Source organism: Perca fluviatilis, unplaced genomic scaffold (assembly GCF_010015445.1).
Source record: "Perca fluviatilis unplaced genomic scaffold, GENO_Pfluv_1.0 PFLUV_unplaced_scaf_22, whole genome shotgun sequence".
In the NCBI taxonomy this organism is placed as follows: domain Eukaryota; kingdom Metazoa; phylum Chordata; class Actinopteri; order Perciformes; family Percidae; genus Perca; species Perca fluviatilis.
In genome coordinates, this window is record NW_024375636.1 from 18080 (window position 1) to 40090 (window position 22011).

Genomic DNA, 22011 nt, shown 5'->3' on the forward strand with positions numbered 1-22011 from the left:
CTGTAAATGTAGCTCAGAATCTGCAGGCCAGTGGTTTCTTTTGCTGGCACGGCAGTGACAGCAGCCGAGATCTCGCGCACAAGTTCCTCAGCATCCACATCGCCGAGGGTTTTTTCTATATTTACGCAGCTTTCTTTGAGGGTGTATTGTCAATGGTAGCCTACTGTGCGTTTTTAAGCGCTTCTCCAGCTTGCGCCAGCTGTCCATATTGGCACATTGTGCATTAGATTTTTCATGATCCTGGAGTGTGAGAGTGAGTTGTTCCCACATTCTGAAACCTCTGTGAGTGAGACTACTCGTCCGCTTGCCAAATAAGGTAGCCTACAGCAGAAACATAAGACTGAATCGGATGATTTTGAGTACACTAACCATGACCTGCGTAATATTTTCTCCATTTTTCATATTCTTTAAATATCTGTACTTGGTAAAACGGCGGTGTGATTGGCTTTGTGGGAAGTTAAACTCCTCTATCTGAACGGGACTGCTCCTAACAATATCAATTTGTTGGTCATCGGCAATATGCTCTGGCCAGCACCAGGGGTCTGTCTCTGTAAACAGGGCTTTCTCCCTGGCATCTCCCTCACCTGTCTCAGGTCTCAGCGGTAGGAACTTCATTGTCATGTTCTTGTTCTACTAACAATGTTTGGTCATCATTACAGCCAGCAGTTTGAGTTGAAGACGGATAATCTGGCTAGCATCCTGTGACTGGGGTTCGGACGCTGCTTTCGCCGGTAGGGTTCCAGATGCTGGACCAAAGAAAGAGGTCACTTCTGGTAGACTGAATAAAGCTTTTCTTTTGTTGTCTGATATCTTTCGTTTTTCAGCACCACTGGCATATGTACGTTTCATTTCCTATTAACATTCTTTTCTTCAAAATAACATTTTAAACTAACGGCAAAAAGGCAAAGGTATAAACATAAACTACCAGTATTGTACTTCAGATTGCTTAAGCCGTTCGCGGTAAACGTCGCCATGTTAACCGACCAATCAGAGACGTCAGTGTTTTGCTTAGAATTGTGGTTAGTGTAGTATTTCTCCAGAAGATCGCAAATAACAAGGTTGATTTCATACCTTGTGGCTTTTATAGGAGCAGAAACTTTCGTTTCACAACCTCGTAGCTCGTGGTCAATCTACCTTGGATGGTTTAGACATTATGGCTGAAAATCAATATCCTACGGAGAAAATGAATAGGATTTTGCTGGTCTGTTGAAGCCCCCTTGGAGGGCGGGTCCTGTTTCAATTGAAACAGATGAAACATAGGTAGGCGTAAGGTCGCGTCTGGGCATGGGCATCGTGGTCTGGGTCCGCGCTTAGTACCGCCCAAAACGATTGTGATTGGTTTAAAGAAATTCCAATAAACCAGAGCCCATTTTTCTTCCATCCCAGAATGCTGTGTGTTGCCAGACCTTCCTCCGCAACGCTTTGGAGGAAGGTCTGGCAATGCGAGACTACTGAAATGGTAATTCAATGTGCCAGCGAAACAGCAACCCGCCTATAGCATTACATGTACTATGTCACCGCTCTTTTTTGTTTCTCCATTTCAAAATGACAGTTCAATTTGATCAAGGTGGGTCTGTAGTCGGGACATCACTTGCCTTTTTCATGTTTACTATTGCCATGGTAACATATAAACCAACTTCTGGAAAGTCCCGCAGGTGAGGTTTTACCGTAACGGACAAACGGGCAGCGGGGAATTAACGTTACGAGGCAGAGAGCCAACCGATAAATAAGTCAGATGTTTCCCTGGCACGTTGAATTACCATTTGAATAAAGACACCGTAACACCCTGGCAATATTTGAAGTCAAAATAATTTAAACTAAATTAAGGAATACATTGCCAGTTTTCGTATCAAATTGACAATTGCAAAATGCATTGCCATTTAAATAAAGAACACAAAAAACTTCCATACTACAGTATAATATATGTAATTAGGTGGTATCCACAATTGGCATACCAACTTATGAAAAATGCAATTTTGGATATCTAAAATGAATATTCTGAATAAATTATTATTAATATTGCATTGTAGATATCTAAAATTGGAGTTCTCCCTATAATTCTGTAGATATCAAGTATGTTGATTCTGGACAGGAAGAATGACGTTGTGGATATAAAAAAAAATCTTTTTGACAAGGAATAATTAAATTACGGATATCTGCAATAAATATCCAGTCTAGCTGATAAATGTTAAAACAGCTTTCCATACCCTCGGCCTCTGGCATCGTGTAAGGAGAACAACGATTACATAGACAAGTTCTGAAGAGATCACCGTGTTCATGTTTGTAGTTGTTCCTTCACTTCCCTTCTGTCTGAGGATGAAATGAAATATATTTCTCTCTGATTGAAAATAATTAAGCTAAAAACTGCTCTGATCAGGACCTAGAAATCCGGACATGTTCTGTCTGTTTGTCTGTCTGTCTGTCTGTCTGTCTCTCTCTCTCTCTGTTTCAGTACTACAGGCAGTGCCGCTCCTCCACATTTCACCATTTCACAGCTCAAACACCCACTTGCTTAGCTGTGGCGCGTTTTTAACGGTTATTATGTCAAAATATTTAGACACCAAACAGCATCAAACCAGCATACAGATCATCTACCAGTAGCCTAGGGTTGGAATGTCATCAAATGTGACACACCCAGTTTTTCTGATGCACACCCACATTCATTTTTTTTTGGCTCCGTAGTGGTCCAACCAGTACATACCATGCATACTTTCATAGTGAAATGAGGACACACACACACACACACACACACTCACTCTGGTTAATGATAAGAAACGGCGTCACTTCACTTTGTCTGTTGGAAGTTGAAGCTGAAGCTCCTTTTCTACACAGACCTGCTGAGGACAGAAGAGAGCTGCACACTGATGAAGTTCATGGCTGTGACTGGTTGAGATGACATTTTTGATTGTTTCATTTCATTCAATTTATTTATTTATCTCGAACAATCGTGAATGTTGCAAGACAAAACAAAAAAATCAGAATTTAACAACAAAAAAACCCACAAAAATATAAATATAAAAATGATTAGTTCGAGAAGGAGCAGGCAGAAGCAAATAGCTTAGGTGGTCCTGCCCCTATTTCACAAAATCATATTAATACAAAGGAAGTAGAATTGCAAATACAGTATACAATTTTTTGGTCTTACAATAACTTACAACAATATACAACAATGCCTTCATTACATTACAATTCCGATCCTGTGTTTCGATCTATTCTTTTCTATGTTGGTCAAGTAATGATTTCTTTAATCTAATTTTGAACTGAATGATATTATGGCTCTGTTTGATGTCATTGGTCAGTCCATTCCATAAGGTCACCCCACAAACTGAAACACACACATGCTTTTAACAGTAGTTCGCACAAGAGGTTGTTTGAACATACAATGTCCTCTTAGATGATATCCCCTGTCTCTTTCATTAAACATTGCTCTTGCATTTGTTACAAGGTAAATTATTTTCTTTAACTTTAAACATAAATTGTGCAGTTTTGAATGTAACAATGTCCATATATTTCAGCAAATGTAAATTAAAAAACAGATGATTGGTGTGCTCATAACACACGGTGTGATTTATTATCTTAATTGTTCTTTTTTGCAATGTGCACGTATTTTGTATTTCCCCAAACTTTCACACAATATAACATATATGGTAAAATAAGTGTACAGTTTTGCTCAGTATACCAATACTCCTGGCCAGATTCATGCACAGATATTTAATGTGGGGCTTCCAGCAGAGTTGATGGTCAAGTACAACATTTTATTTTCATACACTCTTTCAATTATTTCGTTATCAATTATTATTTTAACATCTGTATTTATAGTGCGATTTCCAAATATCATGAATTTAGTTTTGTTGAACTTTATAGATAACATATTTATGATAGTTGGTCAACTATCCTGTCTATTACTTTTTTTACTAGAGACATATCAATGTCATCACAGTCTTTAGAAGTTTTATTATTACTTTTATTTACAGTCTCTATAATTTCCTTGCTTTCTACAGTTCCCCAAAACAATAAATATGGGTTATTTCATGTCATGGTCCATCACAGAGTAATTTTTCCCTGTGTAATTTATGTCTTTGGCCAGTTTAGGGCCCACATTAACAAAGTAATTGTTGAATCTGTCAACCACTTCATACATATTAGTCCATGTCTTGTCATTATCATTGAAATTTTTCGGATAATCAAATTTATTAGGCACTTTTGTAATAATGGTGTTTATTGTAGTCCATGTTCCTTTCACATTATTGTGATAATAACATTTGTTATTTTCTAGTAATTTATTATAATTATCCTTCTTACATACCCTCATTATGTTAGATCATTTGTTTTTATATTTCTTATATTTTAACTTAGATTCTTTCGTTCTATATTTTATAAAATTCATATAAAGGGTATTCTTTTTTTACAGGCATTTTGAATTCCTTTCTGAATATTTCCTTTTATTACAATATTGTTTTATCGGACAGTTTTTATTACATAAAGTTGTAAATATGTCTAAGAATAGTTCATATGCATCTTTAAGGTCAGCTTCCTTGCTTACTTCCTTCCAATTATACTTTATTAACTCATTTCATTTTTTTTCCATTGTTTCTGTAAATATTTTCACATTGGATCCTGGTTTCCTATACACACAACTTATAATGACATTCTTCATTTTTCCATACATAATTCAATTGAGATACACTCCATTATATCATCAATGACTACTGTCATTGATGATACAATGAATGTGAATGTCTTCGACCCCCTCCACAACTGCTTACTCTATTCCAATAGTTAAATTCATATCCCTGTAACTCAAAATCTATACCCCTATCAGCATTAATCCATTGTCCATTGTTGTGGTTGGAGAAACCGTTGAATTGATGGTGAATGTGTGATTGTTTAAAGCTGGGAAACAAGATGGCCACCTGTGTGAGCAGGCATAGAGCAGTGTTGCTTTGCATGAAGGAGAGTAGTTGAGTCTGATCTGGGGTCTGTCAGAACTCTTATTGATGTGGAGGGAAAGGTAGCAGGCGGGCGAGCACTAGGACTCAGCAGGGATCACTTTATAGGATCAGCATGGAAAATCATCTCTTCTGACGTCTTGTTAAAGTCAAGTTTGTTTTACACTTCAGGCAAAAACAGTTTTTTAATCTATAGATGTTGTGCTAGTTATCTTCCATAACATGTCTTCTTTCAGACTATTAGAAAGAAATCATTTATTTTATTCCACTTTGTCTGTCTGTAGATTTCTCCACACCCACAATCTGTAGAAGAATGTTTTAGATTTTACTGTAATTTAATGGGAACTTGTTTTTAACATGATCTTTTTACGGTGCACATTAATCACCAGGTTTTAGTCGAGCTTTTCTTAATTCAACTGTCTGAGACACTTTTTCTGTTGTACTTTTCTCTTCAGGTTTTTCTGTGTTTAAAAGGAGCTGAGCAGGAGAGACGACATTTTAAAACCTGTTTCCTCGTGTGCTTCGAGTCTTCGCTGGAAAAAACAACTCAAGTCCAAATTAAAGTCTAAAGGTGAGTTGACTTCAGTCAGTGGTGGAACAAAAGACAACCAGTTTACAGAACGGAGGGAGGGGATGATGAGGGGGGAGAGGAGGGAGGGAGTGGGGGAGGAGAGAGGAAGGAGAGAAGAGAGAGGCAGTGGAAGATGAGGGGGGAGTCAAGAAGAGTGGGAGGAGGGGAGGAGGAGAGAAAGAGATAAGGATGAAAAGAGAGGAGGTAAAGCGTATCAAACAGAAGTAGAATAGTTGGAGGGAGGAGCTCCAGTGGTCCCAGTAAGTAACTCCACCTCCTCCAGCTGATTTCTGCAGCTTCTCTGGTTTCTTCTTTTGAATCATCCAGGGCTGCGGCCCAATAGTCCTTTTATTTTAGGAAGGTTCCTAACGGAGTGAAATGACCTGGAAGTAGTTAAGTGGCTGCCATGATAAGAGCTGTTTGAATTGTCTGTTTTCAACAGCATACAGCGCCATGCTTTATAATAGTGTTTCACATTAAAAGACATAATTAATGCAGAAAAAGATGGAAAATGAAAACGGAGATGAAGTAATATTTCCACCGTGTTGTCCACGTTTATAGAGCCAGCATGAAACAACATGGTGAGAACACACGGGGTGAAGTATCCAGATGTGCTTTCTATGTCCATCTTTGGAACAGTGTAGTTTTACCGGCAGACCCACGTCAGTAATATAGTTACGTAGCCGTGTCAGGGCAGTCGGATTCTCTGAGCACCGCGGTTGTCTTTTCCTAATTCCTTTTGAGTTCTCCTTCACATCTTTCCTTGACTTCATGACTTTTACCATTGGGGTTAAAGGGGTGATAGAATGCAAAACCGATTTTACCCTGTCATAGTTGAATAACGACAGTTTGGTGGGTGAATAGGACATACAGTACATAGAAGCTCAAAATCCCATTGACACCCCTTTACTATGAAAATCTAATTTTTTGAAACTGCCGCTGAAAACGGGCGAATCTCAACAAAGCTGGAAGTTGACGTCAACCTCCCAAAAACCGGAACCTTTGTCACAGCCATGGGTGTATTAAGAGAACGGTCACGCCCCAACATTTACATAGGCTACACAACTGACCTGAGATCAGGTAGTTTTCTGAATCTAGCTAGGTCACGCAGATCTCTGCTATTACATTACAAAATTCACTTCTGAAACTTTTTTATGCGAGAAATCAACCATATAAAGCTCAAATATGGGCCGCTTTACGAAAATGGATGGCTAATTGCAAATTTTCTCCGACTCTGTGTCGGAGTTTAGTGCCGGTGTTGGTGCTGCCTGGGTTGCTACATCGCCGCCCTGACCGCAGTGTCAGCGAGCTTGTTACGTCCGCAATCTTTTACCGCAGCCCGCAGGTTCCAGTTAATCTTATAATGGGTATATGTGTTGAGTTATTTAAACAATCGGGGAAATAAACGCCTCTTGTCCGGGAGTCTCATTGATAGAGCCGCGGTGAGATGGAGTCCATCAATGAGCTAGCTAGCCTCCTCCTAACTCTGACATTCACAAAAATACATTCAATTGAAATCCGAAATCGGACAAGTGTTAGCTAAGCTTTGTAAGACCTTGAGGAACCTGTAATATTCATGCCGTGACGAAATTTTAAACTGTAAATATACTTTATTTATGCGAAAGTGAGCAAGCTGCGATATTTCCCCATTGTAATGAATGGGACATATAGCATATATTGCCGCGGGGCCCCGTAGTGCAGTATCCACAAAGGACATAGGAGGCAATTGTTTTGACTTTTGCCAGACAAAGTGACATTCAGCTCTGATTTCCATGAAGCAGTTTAATCCTCCAAACAGCTCCATGAGGCCATCTAGTGGACAGATAGAAGTAGAGCAGCTGATGGCAGCTTCCTCTGCTCTGATTCGTCCTCACCACTGACCAATGAGAACCAGCAGCATCTTTTCTGTCCAATAACAAACCACTATTGATCCATGTGTTGATCAGTTCTCTGTGTTGAGTGAATGAAATGTGATGAAGTGATAAAAAAAGCCCTCAGTAGTTCCCAGAGTTCAGTCATGTTTTCTAACTGCTTCTTTAGTCTTAGCAACAGTCCAACAAGTCAAAAGGATTTAACTGACACTGATATGAAACAGAGAGAAGCAGCCAATCAGAGGACCAGCTGCTGATATTTGGCTTTTTTTCCAGGAGAAATGATGTGAGGGATGAATGAGTGATGATGTGCTGATGAATGATTGGAATGATGCTCTCAGTGTTTCCTCTCCAGATGAAGGTGTGGACTCTGCTATGAGTCAGTGTGAGGACAGAGAGGAGGGAGTCCCTCCCTCTAAAACCACTCTGTGGGGGGAACATGACAGCCAGACCAAAGCTCAGAGGTGAGAGGACCATCTCTAACTGTCCACCACTCAGATCACTCCACCATCATTATTCACACTCAAAGCTCTGTGTGTGTTGTGTTTCAGCCCAGAGAAGCAGCCCAGACCTGGACCTGGATCTGGACCTTTCATTAATTTAAAACAACATGACAAAAAGTACATAGTTGTTGTGTTCAGTGTTCAGTAACACATACATAATGTCTGTATTGTATTCAAACATTTTAAATTAGATATTAAGTCTTTGATTCAGAGAAAATTCCCCTAAATATGTGAGCTATAATGAATTTCTTTCTATCAGGATCCATCAGAGACCAGACTGTCCTGAACCTGAACCCAGCTGTGTGTCCATGAAGAGTGACCAGTCTATGCCTTGTTATGTAGTCTTCAAAGATGGATGCCACTCTGATGATCAAAGGTGAGCAGAAGTTAAATGTTAAATTACACTTCATTCAAGTCATTTATTTTGCAGTTACTGTATACCTGTCTACTACCAACATAATATATATTTTAACTTAACTGCAATATATACTGCTTCACTGTAATTGTGCATTTGACAATAAATAACTTTAAAGTGATGGTTCAGAGTAATTTCACCCTAGGGTCCTTTGCACCATGACCTCGAGCCCCCAGAAGCTTTTTTCACCTGGGTCGAACATTGGGAGAGTTGGCGTAGAGTAGCGTTATCAGCTGAATAGCTTAGCGTAGGGGCTAATGGATCCAAAGTGTCTCTTAACATTACCCCACTAATAATGCCCGAAATGATACCAAACGTCTACAGTAGTACAAATAGGTTATGCACTCATAAAACGATGGATTGGAAAGTTTGTAAGTACACCAGAAGTGTATGTAAATAATACTTGCCTGCTGGCTTCTGCTCTCTACTGCTGCTGCTGTTACTACCGGGCAGTGAGAGTGCTTAGGGGCCGTCTACAAATTACAACACCAAAAAGAGATGCAACAAAAATATTTATTAATTTAATGATTAAATAAGGTAATGTCTCCAAACTTACCTCAATTATAACTTGTCTCCTGCTAGTTATTCTACAGCACTTTCTTTAAAAAATAATAATATAATATATAATAATAATTAATTAAATTAATAAATATTTTTGTTGCATCTCTTTTCGGTGTTGTAATTTGTAGATGTCCCTAAGCACTCGTCTTACAGCAGCAACAAAAGCAGAGAGCAGAAGCCAGCAGGCAAGTGCTATTTACATAAACTTCTGGTGTACTTACAAACTTTCCAATCCATCGTTTTATGAGTGCATAACCTATTTGTACTACTGTAGACGTTTGGTATCGTTTTGGGCATTATTAGTGGGGTAATGTTAAGAGACACTTCGGATCCATTAGCCCCTGCGCTAAGCTATTCAGCTGATAACACTACTCTACGCTAACTCTCCCAATGTTCGACCCAGGTGAAAAAAGCTTCTGGGGGGATGTTTGGCTCGAGGTCATGGTGCAAAGGACCTTAGGGTGAAATTACTCCGAACCATCACTTTAAACCTAAATATAGAAAAGGACTCTCAGTTGAAACACTGCTTTGACATGACATCTCTTCCTCTTTTTATTAGATTAGGTTCAACTTTATTGTCATAACACAGAGTACTGGTACTGAAACAACTAAATGTAGTTAAGCTTCTAACCAGGTTACCAAGCCGCTAAATTTGGTGCGCAAAGTACATTTTTGGTGGCCTGAAATGCAAACTTATGTAAAAACAATACAGAAAATGCAATACTCTAGCTCTCTGACTCAAGTCAGTCATCGGTACCACAGCGTCTTGTGTTTATGACGGAGTTGACATTAACTAACAAGTGCAAACACAAATATCTCAGACAATGCTCAGGCAATCTAGTAATATCCCCACAGTTGTGGTTTTGACCGGTCTTGAAATAAAATCCTTTGTCAGAGACTGAGACAAGAACAAGATGTAAATCTTAACAGAATGCATTTATATATTAGGGGGGTGATCACAGGGTACCTTACATTACGATACAGTACACGGCTCATGATACCGTTAATATCACGATACAGCAATTCTACGATAATCAATATATTGCTGACAAATCTTTCATGACACATCAAGATATCACTCTACCTATGAGTTACAAAGGTAGTAGTAGTATTTATTTATTTATTGTATTTCATCTTATTAGGTATGGAATATATTGAGGAAATGTGTAGTTTTTTGTTACTTATTTTTTATTTTGAATATTCTTCAGATCTCCTTTTACAGTAGTCACTTCCACTCGGAAGTAATATCCTTTACAAGGGGTCATAACATTCATACGCTCTTACGTATAAGGTCAAGTCCACAGGAGAACATGTCCCGAATTAAAAGGAAGAGAAGAAATAAAAAATATTTAACAACATTGAAAACAGAACAAACATCAACTTAAAACAAAACATGGGTTGTATACAGGTTCACCTTGCAGATATAATCAGAGTTTTAGTTCTGACGGTCGTCCATCACCGTCATTAATGGTGCCCATCTTTCAATGAAAAGTTCCCTCTGCAGTCTCAACGAATATGTAATTTTTTTCCATAGTGTAGATATTTCTTAAAATTGTTAGCCATTCAGGTTGGTTTGGCGACTCCTTTTTAAGCCATTTTATTGTAATCGCTTTCTTTGCTGCTACCAGTAATATCTGTAATAAATACATATTTTTCCTACTGTGTATCACAACTGGTTTTATCCCTAGAATTGCTATCAGAGGGTCTCTTAGCAGTTCAACATTCAATGCTTTATTAATAAATGTAAAAATGGATTTCCAAAAGTCATCTAACAGTGGGCATTGCCAAAAAATATGCGAGTGAGTAGCCAGTGTTTCTCCACACCCCCTCCAGCATTGACTTGATTGATTCAGATTCATTTTAGCCACAACTTGTGGTGTTCTGAAAAATCTGTTATGTATCTTCCATTGAAATTCCTTCCACGAATTGGCGTTTGTAACTTTGTGAGCCTGAGTACATATCTCCAACCAAACTTCCTCACTTATTTCAAGCCGTAACTCCCTAATCCACTTGTCTTTCACATGAAATGAATTATCTTTTGTCATTGAGGCAATGATTCTATAAACATTGGTTATTGGTTTCCTCATATGTTCTCCACCTTGAATGTTTACTAGATACTGTTATAAAAGGGAGGGCTCTATTAATCTGTTCCAGTTTGGGTGTTTGAGTATGAAGCTCCTTAATTGTAGATACCTGAAAAAAATCTGTTCTTGGTAAGTTAAAATCTGTTCTCAGTTGTGATATCGGGTGACGATTCAGAAATGATGTAAGGAGACCTCAGAGATGACGACCAGTCCGATGATTACAAATCAAATGCAGCTTTATTCAAACAGTGAACAAACTTTCATGACACTGGGACAACCATGAGCATACAGACACGTCTGCCCAAGGATGAACCACATGTACATCATAAAAAAAAAAATAAAAAAAAAAATTGATGCAAAAAATGTGTCAGCCTTATCCGAAACATCAAATTTTGCCTGTTCCTTCCAACATTTAAGAAACCGAATCGCAAACTCTGATACATTTTCCTCTGATCTCTTTTTACAGTTTAATATTTGTGTGACATCCTGTCCTGCCACAGCGTTTTTCGTTAAATACACCTTTAATTCCGTCAAATGATTCGTCTGATGTGTCTTAGACAACCAGGGAAATTTATCACTAATGGCAACTTCTCCCTCTACTGGACCATCATTATCAAATCTCAATGTTGGACATTCCTCAATTAGAGTTTCCATTGACACATTAGGCATTAAAGTCGTCAAAATATATCTTACATCCTTCCCAGACATCGCTCCATGCAGTAGTACTGACGTCCACCAATTAATGAATCCTAATGGGTTAATTAACGGATTGGGCGCGTCTTAAGTGATTCTTGAGATTTCAGCCAAAGTTAGCGGTTTCTCCATAACCTTATCATCAAAAATCAATAAAGGAGCTTCAACATGTTCATTTCCCTCCGTCTCTGTAGACTCCTGCATGCGCTGTTTATTATAGTCTAATATTGCAACAATCCAATGTAAAAATCTCTGCACCTCGTCATCTGAAACATAAGACATAACCTTTGCGATGTGGTGACGACCAAGGGCTTTCCATGTAATATCTGCCTTTTTATCTAAATGATACTTTGTTAATGCTGTGTAAAAGCATCTAAAAATTTTATCCGACACATCTGATTTCTCAAGTTCCTGATTTTGGTTGGACCTTTTTATAACAAGAATCCTTTTAAATCCAGCCTCAATGCACTCACGCACAAACATCAGCTTACGCTCAGTGCACTTTATCTCATCATCAGCAAACCTTCGTTCTGCAGCTTCAAACGCCTTCAAACAATTCTGAAACCACAATTCTTCACATCGTCCTAAATATACTCTATAGTTCAGACTTGTATCACCTTTCTCAGGGAAAATAACCTCTGACACAACTTTCCTAATTGTTTTAGAATTTTTTGAATCTTTCGTATTTACAAATGCCCACATTAAATCTTCGTCTATGTCATCTACTTGATCGTCGGTGTCTACCGGTGGTTTTGTAATATTATTCAAAACGGGATATAATGATTTATAGTTAAACGTCTCTGTCTCTGAGCTAGACTTCTTGTCTCCATATTTATTTCTAGCTGTGGCCTGGGGAAGGGTCAGAGGGCATGCGGCGGCAACACCATTGCTCTCCTGTCTCTTGAGCCAACATGAAATGTTTAAATAAGCGTTTATCTTTTCGTTTTTTAGCTTTTCGAACATTTTCGGGGTATTGCGAACTCAAAAGTTCCCATGCATTTAGAACTTCCATCATATATGATATATCCCATGTTGAATCAGCTACTTTTGTATTTTCAACTACATATTCTCTTACCAAATTTAAATCACTCTTGTGAAAACTACCGGAAATTGGATATCTAGAATCAGTCCATCTTCCTAGATCGCTCAGAAACGGCTCAACATAATAAAATCCCAATTTATTCAACATCCACTCTCTAGGTGTCAATTCATCAACTGGTTTTGTAACCTCGACATTTAAATGTGGATTAGTTTTTAACAATTTCAAAACAAATTTTCTCTGTTTCCTAGGCAAATCAAGTTCTGTTTTCCTGTGTAACGTTAGCGCTTGACACGATGCTGTACTATGATTTTGACCCATTGTTGACTTGCAGATACACAAAGCACACAAAGCAAAACAGGACCAAAACACATAAAGCAAAACAAGACAGAAACACATCAAATACGCAGCACTTGATTCGAAACTGGAGTGGATAATGGTCAGTTTTGAATTGTTTACCAGCTATGTCCCTAATCAAATTCAACTCCTAACTCCCTATTTCACTCCTGTGTAACTTAACTAAACATGCACCCGAACCCCCTGTCTTCGTCTCCAACTGTCTACAGGGCACTCCAAAATAATCAGCTTTGGACCCGTCAAAAACTTCACTTACGCCTTATGCGTCACAATAACTCATCACATTCATTTCGACTCTGTGTACTGAACCTCATCCAAAACGAAGCACCAATCACACAGAGAAGTCCGCACCAAAATCACGCATTAATCAATGTCATCCACCATGGGACATCGGTAATATTTGGGCCACAAACACACCAGGGCTTCTTTCATCCCTATCTGAATCACAAGAAAATAACAGATACGTTTCTGTCCCTCAACACTTCACCATACGTTGGTCCTACCACTGTCAGCTAAAAGCGACCCGAAAATTCAAATAACCTCACTCACAATCTAACTAATCGTGTTGGCCAACACTTTGTCACAGGTTAGATTTGATTATGGCAACAGCTTCAACAATTCAAACACCATTTAAACATTTTGGAATTTCATCCATTTTAGTATAACCCAATTAATAATTTCACAGCCAAATCATGTCTCCCTCATTTCAATTCCCACACCCGGTTCCTTTACAGATATGCAACAAAAGGGAGCAAATTCCATCCAACAGGAATAAATATTTACTCACCTTTCGCTGAATCTGCACGTGTTCAGTGACGCCAAATGATATCGGGTGAAGATTCAGAAATGATGTAAGGAGACCTCAGAGATGACGACCAGTCCGATGATTACAAATCAAATGCAGCTTTATTCAAACAGTGAACAAACTTTCATGACACTGGGACAACCATGAGCATACAGACACGTCTGCCCAAGGATGAACCACATGTACATCATAGTGAATATCTTTTAAACTCTTTTTGTGCTTACACAGCATGAGACATCTATTTCAGTGCACAAGTTTTACTCTCAAACTACACCTTTTATGGCCGATGCTCCTAATAGATTCTCACATTCCTGGCTCCGATTCCTCTGTGTGAAAGTTGTACCCAAACTCATAATAGATTCACACATTCTAAGCTAGGCTTCACTATGAGACCATATCATCTTAAACTGACTGGTCTCTAGAAACTCCTTAGAATAGATAAGATACATTCAAACATTTGCATGCACACATACCAAACCTATCAAGTTGATCGAATGATTTGAAGTTGATATTACTAAATAATTGGTGTACATAATGAAGGTTCAGAAGTTTCCAATTTTTGAATCCTGTATCAAGTCTTAAGGGAAGAAAATCTCTAATGTAAGTAATTGAGCTCAAAACGGAGAGATCGCCTGTCAGCTTAAACATTTGTTGTATTTCCTTCCAAGCTACACATGTTGTGTTCGACCATTCTCCCAAAAGATCTCTGGTGGATTTAATCCTATTAAAGGGGATCTCTGCCAAAGGCATATCAGGACTGTAACTTTTTTCCATCCTGAGCCATCTTGTACTTGTGTCATCTGATAACCACACTATCATTGCACATAGTTGTGATGCTAACCAGTAATGCTTCAAGTTGGGTAGGCTTAAACTCCCATTAGTTTTTGCTAGTTGTAAGACTTTATATTTGACTCTGGGTCTCCTACCCTGCCATATAAATCTTGAGATGAGACAATCTATATGACCAAAAGTAGATTTAAGTGGAGAGATTGGTAGAGTTTGAAAAAGAAAGAGGAGCCTTGGGAGAACATTCATTCTAACAGCTTCCACCCTGCCTATTAAAGTAAGAGGAAGTGCAGTCCAGGTGTTCAAATCATGCTTAATTTTATCTATTAATTTAATATAGTTACTTGGATATAAACTAAGGTCAGGGGGTATATTTATTCCCAAATACCTAATTCCCTCCCTGGGCCACCTAAATGAGAAAGCAGATTTCAACTGTGGGGAAGCTAAATTGTTGAGGAGTGGGGAGTGCTTCTGTCTTAGTCACGTTTATTTTGTAACCCGAGTAAAATCCAAAGGTCTCAGTACATTTCATTAAATTTGGGACAGACTTTGTAGGGTCTGAGATATACACAATTACATCGTCTGCATATAGCGACAACCTGTGTTCCTCTCTGCTCACCTCAATACCACTAATATCTGTGCTATCTCGTATTAACTGTGCAAGGGGTTCTATACTGAGGGCAAAAGGAGAGGCGAAAGAGGGTCCCCCTGCCTGCAACCCCTCCCCAACTGAAATTCTTGTGAGAAACACCCGTTTACCCTTACTGATACTTTTGGAGATGAGCACAACAGTTGGACCATTTAACAAATCCAGGACCTAGACCGTATTTCCTTAAAACTCTAAAAAGGAAAGGCCAGGAGACACGGGCGAATGCCTTTTCGGCGTCCAGAGCCAGTGCCATACATGGTACTGGTTTCGATTTAGCATAAGACATAACATTCAGTAACCGACGTATATTATTGGACAGCTGGCAACCAGTAATAAAGCCTGTCTGGGCTGGGTGCACTAGAGTCGTAATAACCGATTTAAGTCTCTTTGTCAGTATGGAGGTCAATATTTTACAGTCATAATTTTGAAGTGCTATGGGTCTATATGAACTGCACACTGTAGGGTCCTTTCCCTCCTTATGAATAACCAAAATTATTGTCTCTTTCCAATTTGGTGAGAATTCCCCCTTTTCAAATGCATAAGCGTAAGCTTTCTCTAAAATAGGGCTTATGTCGTCTACAAAGGCTTTATAAAATTCGTTACAGTATCCATCTGAGCCCGGACTTTTGCTGTTTTTTTAACCCCTTGATTGTTTCCACAATTTCTTCTCTAGTAATGGGTCGATCTATAGCTTGTGAGTCTTCCTCTGACAGCTTTGGCAGGTTTATGCCCTCTAAGTAGGCATCGATTTTTTCAAATTCTGTGCATGGGTCCATATTTGAGTACAGTTTTTTATAGAAAGTGGCAAAAGCTCCCGATATCTCATCCGGTTTATACAGAAAGGGTTTATCTGGGTCATTATTTTTAATTTTAAAAATTAGGCTCATCTGTTTTTTAAGTTGGAATGCTAATAATTTACTAGCCCTACTCCCATGCTCATAATAGCGCTGTTTTAATAATCTTAAATTTCTCTTAGTGTTATTTGTAAGCAAGTCTCCCAAGGCCCTCCTGGCTTCATTAAGCTGACTGAGATCATTTGTAGATAGTTGATTTTTATTTCTCAATTCTCTAAGTCTCGTTTTAGCTGATGCAAATGAGATTATCTTTCCCCTCAAAACTACCTTGGCCGCCTCCCACAAGATCGCTGGTGACGTCTCACTCATGTCATTAAAGTGGAGGTATTGAGCATATTATGTCTTTATATGATCTTTAAATGCATTTTCATTTAGGAGTGAAACATTTAGACGCCATAGGCTTGGGTTAGAACACCTACCTAAATCCCAAATCAAACTATAATGTTATGTTATGTGTTTTACAATCCAGGACTCTGTAAGAGTCATATTTAGCGATAAAGAAATAATCAATCCAGGAATATGAGGAGTGCGGGTTTGAATACAATGTGTAATCCCGGTCTCTTAGCTGTATATGTCTCCATACGTCGATGAGACCCAGATCCTCCGTCATTTGCTTTACAATCCTACTGGCCCCTGAAGGCATGGCAAATTATGTTGGATTTTTATCCATCCTATTTGAGAAAGTGCAATTAAGATCGCCTCCAATCAGGATGAGTCCTTTTTTTCTTCAAAACAATTTAGTAGTAGATTATTTGAACATGTAACAAAAATAAAATATATATAAATATATACATACATTATTTAATACATAAAATTAAAATGACAGATAAATAAGGACATGTACTTCTCAGCACAATCTACCAAAATTATTATAAATAATTCAAATAAGAAATTCCCATGTTCAAAAAGGAGTAGGAAGAAGTTCATAAACCAACTTTTCTAGTAAAGTTAAAAAATAAAAAAATGTATGATTGTTTGGATCATTTGGAGCGTATATATTCAGCATAGAGACAGTCACACCATAAATGGACCTGTTCACCAAAATAAATCTCCCCTCTTTATCTTTAATTTCTGAATGTAAACAAAACTGACCGAGCTGCAACAATTTTGCCACCCCACCTTCTCCCTGAACCATGAGATGAGAAATACACTTGGTTGTCCCATGACGTCTTAAGTTTCATATGCTCAGAATCTGATAGGTGGCTTTCTTGTATAAAGGCTATTGTACATTTAAGATGTTTAAGCTCATTGGGATTGTTTCCTCTTCATGGGGCTATGTAAGCCTTTAACGTTATAGCTAGTTATTCTTATGCTATCCATTAACGCTTACGTATGCAAACCATTTTACACTTTGCAGTTCTATGTGACCTTGAGGCCCATTGTTATACATATCCCATGTTGTAAAATAAAACATTAACACGAACACTGTAACTATATACATGATAACATTCTGCATCCAGACTTCCAATTTGTTCACCCATAAATATATGAGTCTTCCTTGCAGTAACATAAACAAAACAATACAATGTACTTGAGTTGACTGTGAAAAAACATTTTTTGCAAGGAAGTGAAGGATTATCCAGATCCTCCATAAAGGGGTCTGGGCCTTGACTGCAAGTTCGTTATTGCAGTCCCGCAGTAGATCTGTGTCCCCTCCAACCATCACAGACGTCCTGCGTTTATGTCTCCCACTCCTGCCGCAGGGATTTATTTATTTTTTTTTTTTTTCTTTCTTTTGTTTTTTTAGAGTATTCTTTAAGAAAGTTGGAGAAAGTTTAGTGCCATTTCCTTTGCACCCATGAAATCATCATCCAACTAGACAGAAACCAAGTCCCACCATATTACTTCTCTCTTTCCCTTCTGTGTTGTGCCCACTACTCACCAGATGCAAGCTTACCTATCTAAATAGTTTTTACAGTTCTGACATTTGAGTGTAGAAATGTTAGCCTTTAAAGTTCTTAAGCAGGTGTGAAAATCAAAAACAGCCTACACATAGAAGTAAAAAATAAATAAAATAAAAATAAAAAAGGCCTCTCATAAACCAAGCAAAAACTTAGTATCTTACCTCCATAATAAAGTAGCGAGCCAGGTTATTATTACCCCCCACCGCCGCATCCAAGAGAGAGCAGGAAGGGGAGGGAGAAGCAGAAAAATGTAATGAAAGACAAGAGGTATTCACCATAGCTTCGTTATGAGCCTTCTCCCAGACCAGCAATAAACTGGTAGACTGCAGCAGGCATGTTGAAAGTGTGTGTGCGTCCTCCGTGGGTCACAAGCAACTTGGCTGGAAAAAGCATCCTGTGTTTTTCAACTCCCCTCTCTCTCAGCTTATGCCGCACTTCATAGAAGTCTCGCTGTTGTTTATATACTTCAGCAGATAAGTCCGGGTGGAACCAGATGTTGTTGTTCTTGTAGATCAGCTGGCCTTTTGCTCTTGACGCTCTCCAAACACGCTCCTTGTCTCGATAGTTTTGAAACTTCACAATGGGACGAGGTCGGGACGCGCGCCGATCCGGTAATGCGGTGAGCCCTCTCCAATATCACCGGCGGCTGCACACTCAGATAATATATAGATATCGGTAAACCATTTTTCCATAAAGGTGCAAGGATCCATCCCTTCCTCCTTCTTTGGTATGCCCACGATTCTCATGTTATTGTGGCGGCTTCTGTTTTCCAGATCATCTGTCTTTGTTTCCAAAAACTTCACCTTTCCTTCCAGCGCACTGACTTTTGTTTGCAGACCACTAATTGAATCCTCAGCTGAGGATACCCGTTCTTCAGCCTGTGTGATGCGCCCGTTGCATTCCCGCATGTTCGCCTGTACATCCTTGATAGCAGTTAACACACCGCTAATTTCTGTATGAAACTCCTGTTTGAGGGATTTAAAGGGGTGATAGAATGATTATATAGGTTATTTCACACTGTTCCTTATGGTCTCCTAATGGGGTATGTAACATTGGTTGGGCTGAAAATGGGCTGGTTGATATTTTATTGGCCCTTATGCATCCCTGTGTTTTGGCCCTATTTGTAACAAGAGCTTTTCTTCCAAATATGGTATGGTCATGAATATTTAGATGAGCTGCGCGCTGATTGGTTGAGCGACTTGCCATCGCACCACATTAGAGACGCCGCTGATTGGTTGGAGCGTAACCCCAATACACATACATTAGAGAAGCGACAGAATCTCATATTCCAGACACTGCAATGTTTCATTACCAAATTCACTTCTGAGACTTTTTTAAGTGAGAAATCAACTATATAAATCTCAAATATGGGCCGTTTTACAAAAATTGCTGGCTAATTGCAAATTTGGTAAGACGTGTCGGACTTTAGGAGCTCCACACAGTCTGACGAGAAAGCGGCAGCCTGCGAGGCGTCTTTGTAGGACGAGCAGCTACTTGCTATATGTCCCATTCATTACAATGGGGAAATACCGCAGCTAGCTAGCTACACTTTCGCCATAACTAAATTATATTTACAGTTTGAATTTCGTCACACCACTTATATAACATCATTCCCCAATGTTTTATAAAGCTAACCGTTGTGTCCGATTTGATTTTAAGGCATTTTTATGAACGCGAGGCGTCTTTGTAGGACGAGCAGCTGCTTGCTATATGTCCCATTCATTACAATGGGGAAATACCGCAGCTAGCTAGCTACACTGTCGCCATAACTAAATTATATTTACAGTTTGAATTTCGATCGCCACTTATACAACATCATTCCCCAATGTCTTATAAAGCTAACCGTTGTGTCCGATTTGATTTTAAGGCATTTTTATGAACGCAGTCTTTGTAGGACCGAGCAGCTGCTTGCTATATGTCCCATTCATTACAATGGGGAAATACCGCCGCTAGCTAGCTACACTGTCGCCATAACTAAATTATATTTACAGTTTGAATTTCGTCACGCCACTTATACAACATAATTCCCCAATGTCTTATAAAGCTAACCGTTGTGTCCGATTTGATTTTAAGGCATTTTTATGAACGCGAGGCGTCTTTGGAGGACGAGCAGCTGCTTGCTATATGTCCCATTCATTACAATGGGGAAATACCACAGCTAGCTAGCTACACTGTCGCCATAACTAAATTATATTTACAGTTTGAATTTCGTCACGCCACTTATACAACATAATTCCCCAATGTCTTATAAAGCTAACCGTTGTGTCCGATTTGATTTTAAGGCATTTTTATGAACCCCGGCGCTCTTTGTAGAGGCCCGCAGCTGCTTGCTATATGTCCCATTCATTACAATGGGGAAATACCGCAGCTAGCTAGCTACACTGTCGCCATAACTAAATTTCTACAGTTTGAATTTCGTCCCGCCACTTATATAACATCATTCCCCAATGTCTTTTGAAGCTAACCATTGTGTCCGATTTGATTTTAAGGCATTTTTATGAACGCGAGGCGTCTTTGGAGGACGAGCAGCTGCTTGCTATATGTCCCATTCATTACAATGGGGAAATACCACAGCTAGCTAGCTACACTGTCGCCATAACTAAATTATATTTACAGTTTGAATTTCGTCACGCTACTTATACAACATCATTCCCCAATGTCTTTTAAAGCTAACCGTTGTGTCCGATTTGATTTTAAGGCATTTTTATGAACGTAAGGCGTCTTTGTAGGACGAGCAGCTGCTTGCTATATGTCCCATTCATTACAATGGGGAAATATCGCAGCTTGCTCACTTTCGCATAACTAAAGTATATTTACAGTTTGAATTTCGTCACAGCATGAATATTACAGGTTCCTCAAGGTCTTAAAAAGTTTAGCTAACACTTGTCCGACTTCGGATTTCAATTTCAATTCAATTTCAGTTGAATGTATTTTTGTGAATGTCAGAGTTAGGAGGAGGCTAGCTAGCTCTCATTGATGGACTCCATCTCACCGCGGCTCTATCAATGAGACTCGCGGACAAGAGGCGTTTATTTCCCCGATTGTTTGTTTAAATAACTTAACACACATACCCATTATAAGACTAACTGGAACCTGCGGGCTGCGGTAAAAGATTGCGGGCGTAACAAGCTTGCTGACACTGCGGTCAGGGCGGCGATGTAGCAACCCAGGCAGCACCAACACCGGCACTAAACTCCGGAGGAGGTTGACGTCAACTTCCAGCTTTGTTGAGATCCGCCCGTTTTCAGCGGCAGTTTCAAAAAATTAGATTTTAATAGTAAAGGGGTGTCAATGGGATTTTGAGCTTCTATGTATGTCCTATTTATCCACCGAACTGTCGTTATTCAACTATGACAGGGTAAAATCGGTTTTGCATTCTATCACCCCTTTAATGGCTTGCATAATATCGGCGCTATTTACGTCATTCACACTTTCCTCGCTAGCTTGAAAGTCTAGAGAGTTGAGCAATTTCTTAGGCTTGTTCCCTGATGTTCCCCTGGGCATGTTTAACTTATAATGAAATTAGGTTGACTTTAAGTAGTTATAGGATAGCAGTTGGGTGGTTTTGAAGCAATTATCTGAAGTTCAGCGACCGAGCGGGTAGAAGTGCTGCCGTTCAGCTTGATGCCATAACCGGAAGCCCGGAAATGTGTAGTTTTATGTTTGTCTTGAAGCTGCTGTGGCACTGTGATTTCCTGTATAGGATTAATAAAGGATCTATCTATCTATCTAAAAAGGCTGAGCACAGGTTTTTCACGCAAGTCCAAACTGTTAGACAACAGATGACCACTGTAACTTAGACATTAGCATTACTATTCCACCACTATCATCACCCCACAGCATCATATTCAAGCCTGTTCTGCACACTGCACTGAATACAGCTTTAAAATATATATTGAAGCATGTCTGAATTAAATATTGATCATTGATCATACAGAATGTTAACAACAACTACATGGATACAAATATA

General features: G+C 39.0%; 1 pseudogene; it reads left to right on the forward strand.

Annotated features, from left to right (window-relative positions):
• LOC120555188 overlaps window positions 1-22011 on the forward strand; it is a 38471-nt pseudogene that overhangs the window by 1768 nt on the left and 14692 nt on the right.